Below are 22755 nucleotides of genomic sequence, written 5' to 3' on the forward strand. Positions count from 1 at the left end.
ACCTTGAACAGCGCTTGACTTTACATGATGAAAATAACCATCCTGATGTTAATCCATTTGCTGAGTAGCATATGATATACTCTACATTTTACAGTGAATCCACAATACATTTTATTGAGCATAAATATTATAAAGAACAGTATCCGCCAAAGTCTTTTGAAATTCTGCTTTCATTATTTGTCATCTATTCTTAGGTCAGGACAAATGTCCTCCTGTCAGCACTAAGGAAATTAACTAGCAAACCCTAAGGTTAGCCCCCCCCTCTACCTCCTCACTTCGTTCATATAGAAACATGAGCTAGGTGCCCTACTTAAGATGTCTCGAGAACTGCATCTGTGAGGGACCGCTATTCAGATAATTTTGACTGCCCATTTTCAATCAAACCTGCTTCCTTTCTTGTTGCATTTTGCTTTAAAATCAACTAAATCTTCCTCTAAGCTTTTATCTGGTCGACCTAGGAGAAAATCTTAGTATAGAAAGGAATTTCTCTTGTCTAGTGTGCCCAACAGTACCCGAAACATGAAAATAGGTCTTCTTTCTTTCTGTCCTTTCCAAGTAACAGGGTAGTCCACATTCTAAAAACTTTTTGGGTCAGGTTTTACCTGTGATTATGGTTTGAAAGATGGTACCCCCTCAAAACCCATACCCAAAATTAATCCTTAACTCAACAGTGCTGAAAGTTGTGTGCTTGTGGAGGTTGAGTAGACCGTGTCTCTTCTGCTTTTGTCAATGGATTTGCATCCTTCTAAGAACATTCGAGGTTGAAATTCTCTTGACTGTCTGTCCCTTTTTATTGTAAAGACACACTATTGCTGTCTCTTCTGAGGATGAAATCACAAGGCATTGTCTCAAACAAAACTCTTCTCAGGGTTAGTGCGCCTTAGGTATGAAAAGCATATCTGTGTGAAATCAGGAAATTTGAGTTAGGTCTGAATTGGTAAATCTGTGGCCACATGACCATTTTGTCTAAAGCAAAAGTTACACAGCCTATGGTTGAATATAACACCAGGTTTCATAGTGAGTAGAAAAACCGGGATTCCATAAAGAAAAGCCATGTATGTTCATCACCATTGTGATAGCACTCTGCTATTCAAAGACTTCCAAATACACATATCTTAAGTAGCACTGTCTCATTCAAAGGTTGCTTGGAGAATATTTTGGTTCTTGAAGAAGAAACCAGGAAGAGAGTAGAAGGTCTGGCTGTTTATTTTTCTAGTTGCTGCCAAAATGCTTCGCCTAAAAACTCTGATGTGCAGCTGTTCCTAAAGCACGATCTTGTTTCTACTTTCTTCTGATGAGTGGGAAAAGTACAAGATCACAGGAAGGGGCCAGGTGTCAGGGGGTTTTCCCAGCACCTTGCGAACCAGAAAGGGTCGATCAAGCGAATGCTGCTCCCTTACCTCTTTGCTTTAATATTATTTTTAAAAATAGCTGTTTACTTTTCAAGTCATCAGTGAAACAGGACATCCGAGGACCAGGGGAAATACACAGAAGACTCATATAGGCATTTTAAGATGTTGGGATTTAAGCAAAGCGTGTTTTTTAATTAGACGTGATTCCAATGCCTTGACAAGTCTTGAAAGAACAACATATGAGGCATTTCAGGTTTAGCCTGCAGTCAGGCTCAGTGCTCCCAGCCTTTGAAGTTGCTGATTTACACACATCTGTGATGGGCTCAGCTGGACCCACCACTTTCAGACAACTTCAGAGCCAGGGGCCCCAGATGTACTGAATGCAGGAGGTTTGATAGAGCGGTACTGTTCACCCAGACTGTACTGTGGAATCACTTGGGGAAATTTTTCCAGAATGTTCTAATATGTAGACTATACCCTAGAATATCAGGATCATTTGGCACACTGAACTACATCCATGTACTCAGGATGTATCTTAAAACATTAGGATCATCTGGAGATCTTTTGAGTCAACATGCTCAGACTGTTCCCCAGAATTGGAGGATCAGCTGGAGATCTTTGCAAAGTTCCTGAGCCCAGACTGTACCCCCAGAATAGTTCATTTATATTAGATGGACAGAGCCCAAACTCTGGAATTTTTTTCAAGTATTTCTTATGCAGAACTACTAGATAAAATGTAAGACAACAATGTTTTTGAATTTCAGGTAAATGATATAATTTTTATTATGCATATTACCCAAATACTCACCCTATGGTTCCCTTTCTAGAGTCATGACCTACATTTAGACACAAATAACCAGGCACAACAGACACACACACACACACACACACACACACATGCATGCATGTACACACACATGTAAATCAAAACCTAGGATTCACATATGAGATCTACTATACTGTATTTTTCTTTCTTATTCTGGGTTATCCCATTTAATGTAATAATTTTATTTTCACTCACTTTCCAACATATTTTATGTTTCTTTATAGCTGTATAAAATTCTATTATGTACATACATGTTCTATATTTAAATTGCCCATTTATCTATTAAGAGACATGTAGGCTGATTCTATTTCCTTCAGGCTGTGATTAGAACAGCAATAAAGAGGGATGATGAGCAAGTCTATCTGTAAAGGATGTAACAGTTTTTCGGGTGTATGCCCAGGACTGGAATAGCTTCGCAGTAAGGTAGTTCTGTTTTCAGTTGTTTGGAAAACCCCATATTGATTTCATAACAGCTGTACCAGTTTATAAAACCCTAGCAGTAAGTGCTACCCCATTTTACCGTCATTTCTCATCATTTGTTCTCATGCTAACAGGCATTTTGATGCCATGTGTTATTATGCATTGACTCTGGCAGCCCTTTAAATGCAACTAAACGTACAACTGGAGGGACTGTTCTTGCTTCTCCTAATGTCATTCTCAACACCAACTTTATCTCAGAAGAATGCAAATCTGTGGGACCAAATCAGTAACTTTATTTTAACAAAATATTCAAGTGTCAAGGATATGTGAAAGCTGAAAAGCACTGACCTGCATGATCCACCACCAATTTTCCATGAGTCTCATAGTTATTCACCCAAACCTGCAAATTAGAAACTTCAGAATGTCTTAAATGTCATTGTGTCAAGTGAATTCATAGCTTCTATTTTCTTTTTTATTTTTATTCATTTTACGTACCAGCCACAAATCCTCCTCCCATCCCTCTTCCCTCTCTGCCCCTGGTTTCTCCCCCAACCCACCCTCATCCACTCCTCCAAAAGGGTAAGGCCTCCCATAGGGTGGGGGGTTCTACAAAGCCTGCTGCATTCAGTTGGAACAGGACCAAGCCCTCCCCCATCCCCACTGCATTGAGGCTGAGCAAGGCATCCCACCATAAAATGTGCTTCAAAAAGCCAGTTCATGCACTAGGAATAAGATCATGATCCCACTGCCAGGGGCCCCTCAAACAGACCAAGCTACACAGCTGTCGCCCACATGCAGAGGGCCTAGTTCGATCCCATGCAGGCTCTGCAGCTGTCTGTCTAGAATTCATGGGTTCCCTGGAGCTTGGTTCAGTTCTTTATACATTTCCTCATCTTGATCTTGACCCCCCCCCCCGCCCCGCTCATATAATCCCTCCTTTCTCTCTTCAACTGGAATCTCAGAGCCTGACCAGGTGCTTGGCTGTAGATCACTGCATCAGCTTCTATCAGTTGTTGGATGAAGGCTCTATGATACTAGTTAGAGTATTCACTATTCTGATTATAGAAGAATGCCAGTTCGGGCATCCTCTTTACTATTTCTAGGAGTCTTAGTTAGGGTCATCCTTGTGGGTTCCTGGGAGTTTCCCTAGCACCGGATTACTCCCTAACCCCCCAAAATGTCTATCAAGATATCTTTTTCACTGCTCTCCCCCTCCATCCCTTCCCCAGCTCAACCATTTTGTTCCCTCATGTCCTTACCCCCCATTTTCTCCCTCTACCACCCCACCACTGCCACCAGTTTACCCAGGAGAGTTCATCTATTTCCCCTCCCCAGGTGATCCATATGTCCCTCTTAGGGTCCTCCTTGTTTTCTAGTTTATCTAGAGCTGTGAATTGTAGTCTGGTTGTTTTTTTGCTTTATATCTAGTATCCACTTATGAGTGAGTACATACCATGTTTGTCTTTTCTGAGTTTGGGTTACCTCATTCAGGATTAAGTTTTCTAACTCTGTCCACTTCCCAGCAAATTTCATGGTGTAATTGTTTTTGACAGCTGATTAGTACCCATAGTGTAAATGTATCAAATTTTCTTTATTCATTAGTTGGTTGAGTAGCATCTAGGTTGTCTTTGGGTTCTAGTTATTATGAATAATGCTGCTATGAACAAAGTTGAGCAGGTGTCCTTATGGTATGATTGTGCATCCCTTGGGAATATGCCTAAGAGTGGTATTGCTGGGTCTTGAAGTAGATTGATTCCCAATTTTCTGAGAAATCGCCATACTGGTTTCCAAAATGGATGTACAAGTTTGTACTCTTCGCTAACAATGAAGTAGTGTTCCCCTTACTCTGCATCCTCTCCAGCATAAGCTATCATGGCTGTTTTTGATCTTAGCCATTCTGGCTGGTGTAAGATGGTATCTCAGAGTCATTTTGTTTTGCATTTTCCTGACGACTAAAGACGTTGAGCAATTCCTTTAATGTCTTTAGGCCATTTGAGATTCTTCTGTTGAGAATTCTCCATTTAGATCTATACCCCATTTTTTTTAAACAATTGGATTATTTGGTATTTTGATGTCTAGTTTCTTGAATTATTTATTTATTTTTGAGATCAGCCTTCAGTCAGATGTGGAGTTGGTGAAGATCTTTTCCCATTCTGTAGGCTGTCGTTGTGTCTTATTGACCATGCCCTTTGCCTTAGAGAAGCTTTTCAGTTTCAGGAGGTGACTTATATATACTATAATATCATCTGCAAACAATGAAAGTTTGACTTCTTCCTTTCCAATTTACATCCCCTTGTTCTCCTTTTGTTGTCTTATTGCCCTAGCTAGAACTTGGAGTACTATGTCAAATAGATAGGGAGAGAGTGGACAGCCTTGCCTTGTTCCTGATTTTAGTGGAATCGCTTTGAAATTCTCTCCATTTAATTTGTTGGCTGTAGTCTTGCTATATAAAGTTTTTATTATGTTTAGGTATGTTACTTGTATCCCTGATCTCTCCAAGACCTTTGTGATGAAGGGGCATCTAATGAGATGATCATGTGGTGTTTTTCTTTCAGTTTTTTTATATGGTGGATTACATTGATAGATTTTTTTGTATGCTGAACCATCCGTGCATCTCTGGGATGAAGCCAACTTGATCATGGTAAATGATTTTTTTTATGTGTTCTTGGATTTGGTTTGGCAATATTTTATTGAATATTTTTGCATTAATGTTCTTGAGGGAGACTGGTATGTAATTCTCTTTCTTAGTTGTGTCTTTGTGAGGTTTGGGTATCAGAGTAACTGTAACCTCATAAAAGGAGTTTGGTAGTGTTTCTTTTGTTTCTAATGTGTGGAACAACCTGAGAACTATCAGTATGAGCTCTTCTTTGAAATTCTGGTAGAATTCTGCAGTGAAACTGTCTCTGGTTCCATTTGTCAATCTCTCACTGCAAGATTAATTCAAGTGTAAAAAACAACACCAAGTATTTTGTAATGTCCAGGTTATACATTACAACTATGCTTGTCTGAAAATATGTGACTCCAAAATCAATTTTGTTTTTCTCAAAGATGCTCAACTCCTGATCCAATTTCAATGGTTTTGGCAAAAGCTTCAGTAAATGTACAAAACTTGTCCTACCATTTGTTTAGCATGTTAAAGTGGAAATTCTATATATCTTTCCTGTTTATTTAGTAGAAACAAATTCTTGCTATATAGCCTAGACTGTTCTACAATACAACTCAGCCTACAGCCTGACTTTGAACTCATAACTCTTCTACTCCTACCCTAGAAGTGCTAGGGTTATAGGCATGTATTAATGCAACAAGCCTCAAATTTATTTATCTTGACTTGACAAAAGCACTGTTTTGCAACTAATATTTTTTTCAACCTGCAGATTTGAATTAGAATACTTAAGATGTTATATCTCTTTGGCTGTGAGTCTAACTAGAGGCTAAGTTTAAGATTTTAAAGTAAGAAAAGAAAGTACTCTACATTCATAAGCATTCTAGATAAATTAAGACATTCATTATGATTCAAAACAGTGTATGTGGAAATGTGCTTAAAGATGTATATTACCTTATCTGTTTTTTCTTATTCACTTTCTAAATTTATTTCTTGAGGATACCATATTTACATCATTTTGCCCTCCTGTTCCTCTCTTCAATTTTTCCCATAACCCTTTTACTCCTTAAATTCATGACTTTTTACTCTTTTATGTATATATTAATATTAAATTAATATTTTATATATATATATGACTATATAATATATAGGTTTAAGTTCATGAGAGAGTTAATGTTGCTTACATGTATTTAGGACTGACCTCTTGGGGTTAGCTAACTATCAAGAGGCTCATCCTGGGAGTGAATTGATTTTCCTTCCCTTAGCAACCACTGATTGCCTTTAGCTCTACTTGTGGGGGTCAAGCCTTGTGAAGACTTTCTGATCCACTTTTACATGTCAATAAGTGTTGTCATTTTTAAAGGACTTGCTTAGGCAACCATATCATTGAGATTTTCTGAGCACAGCTTCCTGTTATCTGTGTAGAAGACACTATCTAGGTATCAACCACCTCCAATTAGTTTGACTGCCTCTTTAGGGAAGCTGAGTGAAAGCAATCACCCTCCACTGCTTTCCCCCAAAAGAACAGCAAGTAAGCGAATCTTCATGAGCTACCAGTGAGATTAATCGTCCAGTCAACCGAGTTAGCAAGAGATCAATGACTTCAATTCTGAGGGTAGTGGAGCATCAGAAGGGCTAGATAATAGTTTGCTTGATTTCTATCGAGTCACCCCAAGGTGCATGGTCTTTAGAGTCATGGGCATGCTTCACACCCCTGAGTTTCAGGATTGTCTGTTACTTAGCAGACGTAATCAGTCCAGTCTCAGCAATTCAAGGGATGACTTCTACCAGAATGACAGTAGAACCAAACACACACAGTTGTAGGGCCTCATTTATGTATGCAGTCAGGGTTCCCAGAAACCGCAGGCATCTAGAATGCCAGTTGGGTGGGATTTCAAGAAAGCTACCTACACATAGTGGTGATATGACAGTTGGGATTGCAGAGGCTGATAAGGAGTCTGGCTACATATGACTTCTTCAGCATTACCATCTCAAGGTCCTAGCTAAAATGCTTTTATGGCTTAATATTAGAAACTACAATATTTGTAATCTCTTTGTTAGAAGCAAATCGCAAGTTCAAAGGGATAAGAATAGTATTCTGGTTCTTGATATGGTAATAATAAGGGTTTAGACAAGTATTATAGTACTCCAGATTTTATTACAGCCATATTTTAAAGATCAGCAGTAGGCTCTAATGGGATTATCTAAATTAGGATGATGGATACATAGATCATAAGGAGAGGGAGAGAAATGATAGATAGACATACAGGCAATCAGACAGACAGACAGACAGATAGATAGGCTATAGAGAGATTGTATTAAGATATATGAATTCAAGTATATGAAAATCTGTCTAATGTTAGTCTTCGGGATTGAGCTACCTATTAAGATAGCAATTCTTCCTGCCCTCCATTCAACAGGAAAAATTACTATAAAGAAAGGTGGGATTGTCTCCATCTCCCTCAGCCATTTTTATTGGTTGCTTGGCAAAGGTTTAGGAAACAAGGAAAGGAAAAACATGGATGTGGGTGACAGTGGCAATGGGAGAAGGAAGGAGAGGAACTGAAATGATGGAAGTAGGAGAAAATGCCGTGACACTTCTTCCTGTCAATGCTTTTCATTCATGGGTTGTCCCCTGTCACACCAGCACTTCTAGAGCACCCTCAACACACAGCTTGAGGAAAAACTCCAATCTGAACTCAATCTGACCCTTATCACCTTATTTCTGTGAATATCTGTACATAGTCATGCCATAGCTCATATTTGCTGCTTTGTTGCATTGGACTTGCCTTCTCTCCTCTCTTCACCTAGGTTTGACTGTTGGAATTGAGAGGAAATCAAAGAACAGATAGTCCATGCTTTGTCTTCCTTCAATATCTCTGATGCCCTGTTTGATCCCCTTTATGCTTAAAATTCACCAAGCTTTCACTTTGGTCCTCCAAATTATAAATGAATACATACACACATAAATACAGATATAATACTAGATGCTAACTCTAACCTCCCAGCACTTGATAGTAAGACCCTACTGCTTCAGGTACCATGTACTAGAGTCATTGGAGATGGAGATTTTGAGCCAGTACTGACCTGGAAACTTCATCTTCCTGACTGACTTTCAAAGGTCTACAAGGAAGGTACTATATAGGGAACTGGGGAAAAAAAACAATTAACAGTCTTCATCAGCTATGACCCCTGCAACCTAAAATAATGACCAACCTGGCCAGATTCACTCATTGGTGCAATATTGGCACAAATGTTTTGGTAGCAATCAATCATTTTATGATTCAATTAAAGGCCTGTTCCCCAAGACAAAATTTATACCTGGCATTGTTAACAGAGCCAGGAACCCATGGCTAGGGAGATTAGAGGCCCTGGGGATGAACTTACCACTAATTTTCTGTTAAAGAGATATAGCAGTATAGTATTAAACTGTACCCTTCATACTTATCTTTATAATCCTATATTAGTATAGTTTTCAACCTTAATCAGAGAAACTACTTTTCCTAGTAAATTGCAATTAATGCAGAGACCCACAACTGATGGAAGCACCAAGAATAAGAGACTATGGAGTTATTTAGCCTAAATTGTTCATCTGTATGAGACTCTTTCCTCCTGAGGCTGAGAAATCATATCATAATAGGAGGTTGAAAGATTGAAAGAAGTGGTGAAAGATCACTGAAACGCGAAGTTTTGTCTGGACATGACAGTGGCTGTAACTTCATGCACTAGACAAAGCCAGCAAAAATTCCAGCATGTTTGGGAGAGTGGCCAATGCTGTCTCACCCTTAGTTGAGCTATTGACAAATGAAGGCTGATGTGGGGTGGCTAGTTGGTTTTCTCCAGATGTGGCCCTTGACAAGCTGCCCACATCCCACTGGGCAGTCCTGCATCCATACACACACTGTACTACTAAGTGGACTCAGTGGGTTTAGAAAAAGATCACATGAACTAGGGAGGGAATATGGTGAGTGGATAGGGAAAGAGTTGGAGGATGAGGTACAGGGATGGATTTGATTAAGGCACATTATTTTCATTTGTCTATATGATTCTAAACCAATTTCTTAAGTTAACTTATTTCTCTGAGTTTTGAAAAACTGAGATGACAGTCATTTCTCCCTTATGAAATAAAGGATGATCCAGACTAGCTTTCTTACGATTTTCTAAATTGCATTACCGATATATTTTCAATTCTCTAGATCATACATTCAGATAAGCACTTCTTAAAAAAATCATAAGGCAGCCCTACCTATAAAAGTTTAACAGGCTTCTAAATACTTACAAAGACATTTAAATTGGTGATTTTTTAAAATGTAAGACAATCTCTTGGAATTGATAACACTCTTCACAGAAATAAATCGATATATGTATAGTTATCGGTTGCAATGCTTTTAATACATACATGTTTTATTTGCGTGTAATACTTAAAATCACACTCAACAACTGATTTGCTAACGCTATCTCAATAACCTTTCACCCTCCTTTTAGGTAGAGTACGAGATCATAATATTATGGTATGTTCAGAAATAACTTATTTTCTTTTGACTCAGAGTCCATCATCCTTACTCCCCGCTCAACACCTCTGCCCTTCCACCTCCAGTACCTTTATACTTTCACGTAGCATGTGTTCTATTACCTTCCCCTCTTCCAAGAAGACTCCTTCACCTAGCTGTGGTCCCCCTCTACATATTTTATGATTGACATCCATACCCACACCTACATTCCTTTAAAGCCATGATCCTCATGTGAGAACACATGTGGTAGTTGTCTTTTGGTGTCTGGGTTGGCTCATTTCATCTAAAGACTTCCACCTTCATCTATTTCCCTGCAATTTCATTATTTTTTATAACTGAATACAATGATATGGTTGGTATTAACCGTGTTTTCTTCACTCGTCTGTTGATGAACATCTAGGCTAAATCAATGTGCTTGCTACTGGGACTAGAGCAGCAATAAGCATGAATGAGCAAGTACCTCTGTGATATGATTTAGAATCCTTTGGCTATATGCTAAGCAGGGATATAGCTGGGCTGAGAGTAGTTCTATTTTTAGTTTCTAAGAAACCTCCGTACTGTTTCCACAGTGGCTGTACTAGTGGTCCGTCATTCCCCAATCATAACCAGAAATTGCCCCTATTTAACCAGTTGATCCAATGTAAAATTAGACTTGAACTTCTATTTCCGTTTCGGTAGCATGTGTGCTAAGACAATGTGGCAGGCTGGCTCTTTTGGATAGGCAGATCACAGTTTGGCCACGTGGACCCTAGACTAGTAGCATTCTCTTCTTGGTGCTGTTCAGCAAGCCAACTTCATTGCAAGTCTCTGGGGGAGAGAAAGGAGCTCGAGGGAAGCCACATCTGAAGACCTACGAGTCTGGGTATTAGCCAGGGTCTGTATTCTGCTTCTGGCTTTGATTATAGTCTGGAGGAGAGAAATCCAATCGACTCCTGTCATGTTAATGTTAATTAATTGCTTGTGGTGTCTGTTTATCAAGTGTGAGCTTAGAAAACCTGTTTGTTCACTTATCACAGGGGCTGCGCTAAGCAGATGGGAAAATATTATTTTGGCATGTTTTTGATGGCAGCATAATTTATTTCTATCACACTCTCTTTGGTGTGTATTAAAAGAGCCTGCCACCTGTGCTTTGTGGACGAGTGTCAATGATTTAGACAGATCGGCTTACAGCTTAGGAGAGAAGCACAAGCAATTGCTAGCATAAACTCACCTTTTTACCCATTCTAAATACTGTATCTGGGTAATATGATATCAAACAGAATATAACCGGTATGTTCCCTACTCATGGAAAGTACAGATAAATATACAACGACTTCTCTCTCTTCCTCCCTCGTCCCTCCCTCCCTCTCTCCCTTCTCCTCCCTCTCTCCCTCCCCCTCCCTCCCCCTCGTGTGTGTAGGTATGCTATGAAAATTTGATCTGCCTAATTCATGACATTTGTAACTACTTTTCAAATGCTGGAAACACAAGAGACATCTTGAATAATGTAAAAGCAAATTCTCATTTTCAGCAATGATTTTTTTTAGAAAAAAAATCATTAAAAACTGAAAAGCAGACCACTATTAACATTATGATTTATATGCTACTTACTGTTCACGACTTGACATAGAATACCAATTATGAAAATGGCAGGGTGCTAGATTTCTTCCTGAATTATTCTAAACACGTTATACTTTGCAGGGAGTGCGTTTAACTTAAATGTAAATTGCTCGGGCTTTTTGTTTGCTCTTTCAAAGGACTGTTTGTTGTATTACTCAGTGCCGTTCTGTTCCCTCGGAGTTGAAATAATTAAGATCATTTGCAGAGCCTGGTTTGCTCATTTTGCTGAGTTACTTTGCTGCTATGGTCCATTATGTCTACAGGAGAGCCCCATTATTTCATCAGAACATCTGGAAACCATCATGTGTGGTGAAAGACGGGATGTATCCTCAGTGTTAAGCCAAATTCATGATAAAACTGATGGATGGAACCAACGTGTATAGGTGAAGAAGATTAATATTTGAGACCCGGGCCTTGTGATTAGAAGATTACAAAGGGAACTTTTGTTCTATTTCACATTTTTTACTTTATTGTATAGTTCTATATGCCATTTTATTGATAGCCCAGCAACTGTAATCTGATGGACAGCAAACTCATCCTATGCAGACCACAGTCAGAGAATTTCAGGAAAGATCTCTCTGTAGTGGGAGATGTTTCCTTGTCATTTGAAGGAGTTCCTGGAATGCCCCAAAATGGAACTAGCTGAGATGAGAATCGCACCAAGTGCAGCTGGACACATTGCTCCTGTCCCATCTCCATCCTTCCTGTTGCAGAAAGAGAAGAAAAACCTTTCTAGAATTAAAAAGTTTATATAAATTTGTTCAAGAGCGTGTACTAAATCCCAAACATACAACAACCTCCACCCCTGTGTGTTTATACACATTCTCCAATCTTTAACCTTTTTGTCCTTCTTTTGAATTTTAAGAATAGCTGTCCCTACTATAGCTTCACTCTCATCAGGAAATACAATTGCAAAGAGAGAGCCTGGCAGGTGAAATACAGCAGCTCTACCTCTTAGCACCAATGTTCAAACGACTCCCAGATGAACAGCTGGGCCCCTCTACAGCTGGAACATACTTCACCTGGTGATGCAGAGAAAGAAGCTGCCGGATGGATCAAAGGAACGGTAGAAGAACTGAGTTTGTGATCTGTATACAAAACACGCTGGGGTGCATAGAAACACCGTTTAGTCAGGATCTAGTTCTCATTTATGCATTGATGAGAAGGCTTAGGGAAAACCTGATCAAATTAAAAAGAATCTCCTTTGGCAAGTTCAAACGTAGCTTCTATGTTTTTCCTCTTAATCTGCTACCCAGATATGTACTTAAAATAGGAGTGTGCATTGGAGCATGAAATACTTGAGATCTGTTCAACAATGGGGAGAATGAGAGAAATTTCTTTAGAAGTATATTTTTGGAATGTAAGCCAGCTGAACCTGAATAGTCACAGATAATTTAACATGATCCCTAAGCCATTAGGAGGATTTTTTATTGCAAGGCCTGAACTCTGAATTAGTGATGTCATCTCTTGGAAATTGTTAACTATAGGGGTGATTCGATGTGATGTAACAATGACTGCTCATGGTGTTACAGTTGATGCAGGTGGAAGAGAACCAGATGAAGAGCAGGAAGCCCACAGTACCCCCCTTTCTCTCAGTCACACCATGCCCATATTTCTTCTCGTGCCCCCTGTGGCAACATGCCTATGCTTACTGAAGAACAGGTGAAAATCAGAAAAATCATACAATGGGGACAGTATATATGAAACGGTGATATGAAATACTGGGATCAGGAAATGTAACATTTTCTCTGTATCCTCTAGCACTCAATGAGCTCAAAATGTTTTCCAACTCATTCTGTAGACCCAGGAAAGTGTGGGACTTCCATGTCTCTGTCATTGGTTCCCAAAGTTTGCCAGATCTTTCCAGAGGAATGCACCTATTGCTATAATGATTAGCAGTGTGTGTTCACTCCGCACTCTCTCATCCCAATTACTATTTATTAAGCACTGACTTGAGCAAAAGCAGTTTCTAGTTTGACTTTATACATCCTGGGCTCCAAACTGGCCATGTCTTAAAGTAGAAGATGATCTAATATGTCCATCACTGTGTCAATGAGCCACACCCATGGGTCCTCTGTAGGACTATAATATATTGGTAAAGTGAAAAATTTGCATTTTAATTTAGCGTGTCTACTTTTTAAAATTTGATGGTTGAGTGTATTCTATCCTTTTCTGCAGCTGTGATAAAATCCTATGACCAAGGCAACTGAGAAAAGGGAGGGCTTATTTAGACTTATGGTTCCAGAGGGTTAAGAGTCTATCACAATTCCAGTAGGGTGAAGGCAGGCATGGCAGCTGGATGAAGATTCGGAGAGTTCACATCATGAATTACAAGCACTACACAGGAAAAAAAAAGAAAGAAAGAAAGAAAGAAAGAAAGAAAGAAAGAAAGAAAGAAAGAAAGAAAGAAACTGAAAACAAGGCCTATCTTTAAATGGGGAATAATGACATCTTGAGATTTGTAGGCAAATGAATGGGTCTAGAAAATATCATATTGAGTGAAGTAACATAAACCCAGAAAGACAAACATCATATGTACTCACTCACAAGTGACTTTAGACATAAAGCAAAGAAAACAAGCCTACAATTAACAATCCCAGAGAACCTAGACAATAATGAGGACCCTAAGAGAGACATATATGGATCTAATCTACATGGGAAGTAGAAAAAGACAAGATCTCCTGGGTAAACTGGGAGCATGGAAACCATGGGAGAGGTTAGAAGGGGGAAGGGGAGAGGAAGGGAGGGGAGAAAAATGTATAGCTCAAAAAAATCAATAAAAAAGTTTAAAAAAGATTTTAGAACCATTGTTTGAAATTTGAACTACATGTCTATTAACTCTTCTCAAAAGAAAGCAAACAGAAAATGATTCTTTAGTCTGTTTCTTTGTATCACCAGGCATAATCAATATGTGTTCATCTTCCTTTCACTTTTTCTTCTTTCCCATTCAATGCCCACACACATCCCCACTAATTCTCTTTTTGCCTTCATGACATATGTCAATGGTTCCCTTTCTAGTTTCATGAGCTATATTCACATGCACATCCACATCTATGCTCATGTATAAAAACTAAAAGCTAGGATCCACATATGAAAGGGAACACGTTGTATTTGACTTTCTGACCCTGTTCTTTCTCACTTGCTATAATACTATCTAGTTCAATAATTTTACTGAAATTTTCATTTTTTAGAGCTGAATAAAATTGCATTGCATACAGGTTAAAAAAAAAACTGGGAAAGCCTCCTGCTGTGATAAACTTCCTCCAACAAGACCACACCCCTAAAGCCTCCCCAGCCAGTGCCAGTGCCACAATCCAGAAAACAAGTGTTCAAATACACAAGCCTATGGGATGCATCCATACTCAAACCACCACATCCTGAATAAAAATCACCTCATTTTAACCCATAAATCATAATCCTCTCTATTTGAGACATATAAAGTGAGACACTGGAAAAAGAAGATGGAAGTTTGGAAGGTGTTAAATTCAGAAATGAAAGACTAGAAAGTCAGGGAAAGTGTGCCTTGAGGCATCTGGAAGTGTGTTTCAGACATTTGGCAATCCAGGGTGTGTGCACTATTTCTGTATTTTCTGAGTCTCCATGTGGAATGCTTTCACATTTGACCTTTTCTGATAACTTCATTAAGTCTGCAATTATATTTGGCCTCAACCTTATGCTGCATCAGTTCCTAGTATTTTCTTTTTGTGCTTTTTTAATCATTTAAATATAACTGAATTATTAGAATCAAATCATAATAGAAACTTTTGTGAATGTAAGCAGAGAAGAAATGTTATCTTTCCTTTTTGATGAAACTTAGATCACATGGGTTGTATGCTCAGCACACTCTCTAAGTCAAGTTGTAAGTTTAACGCAGGAGAATTGTGAATAATGATGGAGACGAATTAATCACAGTGTCTGAAGATTCTCAATGCCAGTGCTCTTCTCTATGACTGAGAAATAGCTCTCAAGTATATGATAAGACAGACACCACAAAGGACTTGGAGTCCGGCATAAATTTTGAGGCTTTTACTATTGGTTACTAATACCCAGTTGAGTCTCTATGAAAGGAAAGAATCCAATGGAATGCATAATTCCCTGTATATTATTTCCAAAGGGTTATTAATATAGTTCAATCATAATTCAGTTTAATACTAATCCTAATCAATAATCTATTGATTCTATATGTCTCTGCCCAGATAAACCAACTCTTATAGGAAACATCTTTAGGATATGTTTTCTCTTAGAGAGAACTTGGCTGTATTATATTAATATATACACAGGTGGTAGAAGTGAAAAGTAGCTAACCTCCATTCTGGGCACATCCAGTTAGCAGATGTAAGCTGAAGTGTGTGAAAAGACCTTAAAGAGGATGAGGGCAGATTTCAGTGACAGAGAGCTTGACTGGAATCTACAAAAATCTGTGTTTGACCATTAGTGCAATCTGAATAGGGTTCTGTTGAGCTTCAAGATCACTAACTACCTTTTGATTAAACTGCTTTTCCTTTGAAACTTGAATTCGAAGCAATTGTAAGTCAATGAAATATCTCCTTAAGCAAATAATTGGAATGTTGAACTCTGTTCGTAACAACTGAGTGTTTTAAGCAATGCAATTGAAGCAATTTCTGCCACTCCCTGAGGGATGTTCTCTCTTGAAAATGTAGTTAAACTTATATTCATGCACTGTGTAAGATGTTTTCTGCATTTCTTTTACCTTTGGGGATTTGTAGAATTTTATAGAATTATGTAACAAAAGTTTTCAATCTGGAAAGATTTTATATAGACGTGATTTCAATAGCCAGCTCAGAACCTGGTGCACAGAACGCATGGTTAAGTACTTTCTGAGAGACTAAAGTTACTGTATAGAGCCACTGAGTGTGAAAGATCTCAACTAAAAATATGATTATCAAAATAAAAAGAAAATTTCTTTAGATTGTCATAATTTCACAATAACTGTGTCTTTTCTTTCTTGGCATTTTCTAAAGTCAGCCTAAAAAGTATAGCATAAAACGTAAAGACTCAAGGGAGATGAGAACATATGAACAAGGAAGGTTAAGATCACGGTGGGAAAATCCACAGAGATAGCTGAACCAAGCTCCTGAAAGTTTATGCACTTTAGATTGACAGCTGTGGAGCCTCCAGGGGCCCGAACTAGACCCTCCATATGTGGGAGACAGTTGTGAAGCTTGGACTATCTGAGGGGTCCCTAGCAGTGGGACCAGGATATATCCCTGGGGCCTGAACTCGTTTTTTGGAGCCCATTCCCTATGGTGGGATGCCATGATCAGCCTTAATGCAGGCAAGAGGCTTGGCCCTGCCCCAACTTAATGTGTCATGCTTGACTGACTCCCCATGGCAGCCCTTACCCATTGGAAGGAGTAGGTGGGAGGTGGCTAGGGGTGGGGGTGGAGGTGAGAAAAGCCGAGAGGAGGAGTAGGAGGGAGTCTCTAGAATGTAAAATGAAATTAAAATAAATAAATTAATTAATTTTAAAAAGCGAGTCAGCATTAAAAGTAAAACAAACAACAAACAAAACGCATAAAGGCTCAAAGGTGAGTTGATTCTTGAATTGCTATTGACCACCACACCTAGGTATATGCTTTCACACTATTGGTCAGCTCTGGATGGTTCCAGTTAATCTTTTACAGATTATTTAATCCTTCTTTTTCCCTCATGCAACCATTAAGGAAGTGCATTGTGTAATTTTTATGAAGTTATTGAACTGAACTTAGAGATTGCAAGGTATAGATGACTTGGATTCTACTTATATGTTCAAATTTTAAAAGCTTATTAACAACTATTGTGGTAGGCAAATCATATTTTGGCAAATATTTCATCCTTTTTCATATATTCATACTCGACTTTTGACTTGATGATGAGTAAGTGGGCTACCATGAAAGCCAAAGTTTGAATGTTCTCGATTGGTACTTGTTCTCTGTGAATACATTTTCTCCATGAGATGTATATATGCTAGTAGCCACACCTCCCAAACACAGCCTATAGCTATGAGCCAACTGCAGTCAAATTCAGCCTGGATTTGATTGACTCCCTGCTGACCTGATATGATGGGAACAGAAAGGAAGCATTTGTTACTGTGAGCCACTGTGACTGTGTATTTTGTTATGTAAGATTATCAAGAAATCACTGACCAATGGAACTGCTAGAGATTCAATATCTTTTTAGTCTTCTTGTAGTTGCTGTAACAGGATGGTTTTCCTGCCTCTCCTTAACTGCAGACTAAAAGTTGGTTGTAGTTACTACATAGTTAATACACTTCCACTACATCAGTGTTGTGGGAATCATTATACCAAATACACATTTTAAGTTCTACCATTGTTTTGAAGAACATAACCCATCCTTAAAAGACATGTTACTTTACTGTGATGATGTGTGAAATACCTTCTTTCCCCTCATATGCTTGGTAAATTATTTAATATTTAACGTAAGTGCCATCCTTTCCCGTTTTCCCCAAATAGGTGTTTTTTCCAAGTCCTTTAATGTTTTTAGTAACAAAAATGACATTGTAAGCTATCTGTATTGTTTTATTCAGTCCCTGCCATTTGAAGACAGGAGCTCTGGCCTCTCTTCTCAGTCTGGTGTTTGGTTTATGGGAGGCACTGCTAATATGTCCATGGGATCAATGACAACTGGATGTCCAGAACGCTGTTTTCAGGAAGACAAATAGAAATATCATCATTTATAATGAGGCTTGGTTGAGAGCAACAGTTTATAGTGCCAAAGAGGGTATGTCCTGATTATTTATAAATCAGGGAAAGGGAACTAAAAATGAAACAGAGATTCAATAGCAATTACAAACAAGATAGATTAGCAACAGAATTATCTTCCTATTTATTTTTTTTTCTAAATTTTCAAGGAACTCCATTAATAGAAATAAAATATCCACATTTTTATACTCATAAGCTACATAATAACTACTGAATTAATGGCTGTGGTGGTTTGAATGAGAATGGCCCCCAAGGACTAATATATTTGAATATTTGTTTCCCAGTTGGTGGACTCTTTAGGAAGGATTTGGAGCTGAGGCCTGGTTGGAGGAGGGTTAGACTCTGAGGTCTCAAATGTCCAAGCCATGCCCAGTCTCTGTCTCTGTCTCTGTGCTTGTCTCCTCTCTCTCTCTCTCTCTCTCTCTCTCTCTCTCTCTCTCTCTCTCTCTCTTCCTCTTTCCCTCTCTCCCTCCCTCTCTCTCCCTCTCTCGCTTCCTCCCTCCTTCCCTCCCACCCTCCTTTCCTCCCTCCCTCTCTTTCTCTAAGCAGTCTGCTGCCTATGGTTCAGGGTGAGCATCTACAGCCCCAGCACTGTGCCTGCCAGCTGCCATGCTCCCCACCAATACTTTCTTTTGAAAGTTGCCTTGGTCATGGTGTCTACTCACAGCACTAGAACAATAACTAAGACAGTGTCTTTATAGCATTAGGTCAAATCAAAACACCACACACACACACACCCCTCAGGAAGTTATTCCCATCCTATTTACTTCATAGTGGGCTAATTTCCCACTTCCCATTGCCCACCTGCTATGGGAGACAGGCTAGAGATGAGAACACTTTTGCAAACCTAGACCCATGCAAAGTAGAAGTTATAACTAACTAAATAATCAGTTCTGATGTCTAAGTGAATTCTAAACAAATTTCATCCTATGTTGCAAACACATAAAATTCAGTGTAAGTATTTCGGGTCACAGAATCACTGACTGTCTTTCATACCAGACACCAACTCCTATGCACAGCTTACATTTGGAATCAGGCCCACAAAGACACCATTTGTGTTCCAAAGCTTATCTAATCCTCTGCATCCCTATAATATGATTTAGAATGAGGGGCAGGAAGATGAGCATCCATCTTTAAAAGCATCTTTACCTGTGGACACTAAAAATGAGATATTAAATGAGAAAGGACAAGTATTAGAAAAAAATACAGCCCATTGGGGCACTGGATTGAGCTCCCAAAGTCCAGCTGAAGAGCAGAAGGAGTGAGAATATGAGCAAAGAGTTCAAGACCATGATTGGTGCATGCATTGAAACAGTCTACCTGAGCTAATGGGAGCTCACCATCTCCAGCCATACAGGAAAGGAACAAGCATAGATTCAAACTAGTTCCTCTGAATGTGGTTGACAGTTGCATGGCTGGGGCAAACTGAGGGGCCATTGACAGTGGCACCAAGATTTATCCTTACTGTTTGTGGCTTTTTGGGAACCTATTCTCTTTGGATGAATACCTTGCTCAGCCTAGATATAGTAGGGAGAGCCTTAGTTCTTCCCCAAAGCAATGTGCCTTACCCTCTCTGAGGCGTGAATGGGGGGTGGGGTGGGAGGGTAAGTGAAGGTAATGGGCAAGAGGGGAGGGAGTGTGAACTTGAACTGGTATGTATAATGAAAAAAATAGTTTGTTTTCTTTCTAAAAAAATTAAAATAAAATAAAAAGAAATTAAAAAAGAAAGAATGCAGTCCTCCAAGAATTAAGGAAAATGTTAGCATTGCCTCTCTGTCTTCCACCAATCAATTATCTATGTATCTTATCTTTGTAAAGCTGGAAATGGAAAGAAATTGAATGAAACCACAATTCATTCCCTAGAGTAAGATTTGGCGTGTGTTGAACCTTCTGTGAAGAAGCTGTAGTGTTTAAATCTGGGTCTGCCCATGAACTACTTGATACTGGGTAAATTATATTTGACCCCATTGCTTTAGTTTCTTTCAAAATGATGATAATAATAGTTCTCACCTCGTGCAGTTATTGCAATAAACCATCCAATAACCATTACAGTGATGAGAATAATAATTGACATAAAAAGAATCAATAAACCATAGTTATCTCCACAGTCCTATTAAAACTGCTCAGTTTTGAGTTTTGTTTTTATCTCCTCCTCATATAACAAGTGAGGATGGATACAGCATTTGTGAATATAGACAGGACTAACTTAAAAAGAAATCTGATACAATGTACCTACCGTTCTGTAAACTTGATGAATGATAGCCTGATATTTAAAACAAATTCTAAGTAGCCCTTAATTTAGTTAATTAATGTCAGAGTTTGAGTTTTCAGATAGTTGATATACTGGCGGTAGGTTGCTACTTTCTGAAGGCATTCTCTGTCAGCCAGCAGCTAAACTAAGAGCACAAACTTGTTTTCCATTATTTTCATGTGATATTACTTGTCAGGGGTCTACGGTGAATCTGGACTGGCATTCTTGAAAAGAAAGACTCTCTTTACAAATCCCGTAAGCTCCAATGCAGTCACTCTAATTCACAACAGTCTCAAACCTTATATAATTGTTCTCAGCTCAATACAATCTTTAACAGCTTTTGATTTACATATTGGGCAGCTGTTTTAAATATAGAGTTGCCTATCGTGGATCCTTTTGTCAGCTGTCCAAGGAATGTGTTTATAAATGGTTCCAATTAGAGTAATGAAGGATTCATGTGAGCATGATGATCAATAGCCAACCTTAGGAATAATCTAAGTCAAAGGCAGATGGAAAGTGTGTCCAGGCTTAACGGTGTCAAGTCAGCTATGGGGAATGTGCATAGTTGCTCCTGGAAAACAAATGGAAATTTTAAGTCTTTGACCATTGGACAGAGTTTGATTCCATGACACAAAAACATTTAGATTCTGAATTAAATAAATCATCGCCCCACATATATATAAGGTCCTTCAGACTAATATGAACTGCAGTGGCCAAGGAAAAACAGGCTTCAAAGACGCCACCAGATCGAGTCTGTGCCCTGCTCATGGATGCAAACCTTCCCCCACTGGCTTTAGGAACAGATGTCCCCCGATAGAAGAGCAACCCGCGCAGATAGCAAAGGTTTTGTGCAAACACATTTTCAACTGTGTCAGCCACATCTGGTCAAGGGCTTTGGAATAGCTTTATTTATTCCTTCCCTGAACTGGAACGTCAGAAGCATGCGCTGCACATTAGGCCAAGAGTTCCCTTTGTTCCACACGGTTTCCACAGCTGGAACCTTTTGTTGGTTGATTCAGCCAGATCTTCTGTAGAGACTATTATATTCCTTGGCGGATTTATATGAGCTTGCATCTTTTCGTCCACCTCAGCAAGCGGTAGGGAGTTTGTAAAGGCTATGCACAGCACCTTCTTTTAAAACGACCCAGAGACGACCAGCTGGAAATGCAAAATCAATAGCGTCGAGGTGGCCTGCTACCAAGTTGGCCCTGGTGAGACGTGCTCTTTGTCATATCCTTGTTTGCTTAGCTCATTTAGGGGAAAAGCATCAAAACAGAAGCCACTTCTCATTCTTTCGTGTTGACGTTGCTCATAGGTTATTATCTCTAGCCAAAAGGAATAAAAGCAAAAGACATTTTGTGACAAAGTATAAGACCTGTATATGATGCACATTTTCATGAGACTTATTAGAGAAACATCTGGCTTACAAAAGCTGAAGAAGGGACCAGTTAAAGCAAAGTTCTGCCTAGATTTTAATATAATTAAGGCCGGGGTTTTCTTTCTCTGTAACCACATCAATTGAAAGCCAATTTCAGTGTTCTATAGCCTTGAGGAGTCATAAGTTAAAGGGAGGTGGGGGCCGAAAAACATAAGTAGATATTCACAAATGTGCACCTAGTATAGTTTTAAACACATGTTGAACTGATTGTATCTGCTCTGTTTCAGAGAAATTCAATGTCTGCTTCTAGTTTGCAGGAACAAACTGTCTCAAGCATGAGAATAGCCTGCCTCCAGCCCCGAAGCAGCCACCTAACATTGCCTTTGCTGTGTCCTCCCTATGACTGACCTCATTCAGGAGGGAAGCCACCACAGCCTTTGAAGCTAGTAAGAGAGCGCACTCCCTTGGTTTCTCTTGCTGTTGACCCACATGAGCCAGACTTACACTCCAGTTTCCTGGCAGAGTCGTGGCTGTGTTTTAATTAGCAATGAGCTCCATCACCCTCTCCCGTAAAAATCTCTCCCTCAGCATGTATGTTGGGAAGAAATTCTCCTCCATCTTCCATTCCATCCCTGTGTGATTTCCTGGATGATTGGAAAGCACACAAGACCATGTTCCATGGACAGTGCTCAAGCCTTCTACCTTGATGCAGATAGAGACTGGATGCAAGATAGCATGTGGGCATGTGCTTGTTGTTGCCAGTATAGGACAGTCTATGGTCTATACTTCTTCTCGTGCATTGCACCGTTTAAAATCAAGTTGCACTGCACCTGTCTGAATAGGAGTTTTCTTATAGATGTATGTAACACTGCTTTCTGTTTCCCGTTATAGAAGAAGGATCCATGTCAGAATGAATATGAGAAGATAAAGTACCAAGATATGAAACAAGTTATGTTTTCCCTATTTTCATGCTTATTATCTTTTTATATGATGCATTTTTCCTGATTTCTGAGCCATATAAACATTTCACAAATTTGAAAAAGCAGAAAAGCATAAGTCAGGTAAAGTTAAGCTGCAACACTTGCATGGGGATA

Source organism: Chionomys nivalis, chromosome 9 (assembly GCF_950005125.1).
Source record: "Chionomys nivalis chromosome 9, mChiNiv1.1, whole genome shotgun sequence".
In the NCBI taxonomy this organism is placed as follows: domain Eukaryota; kingdom Metazoa; phylum Chordata; class Mammalia; order Rodentia; family Cricetidae; genus Chionomys; species Chionomys nivalis.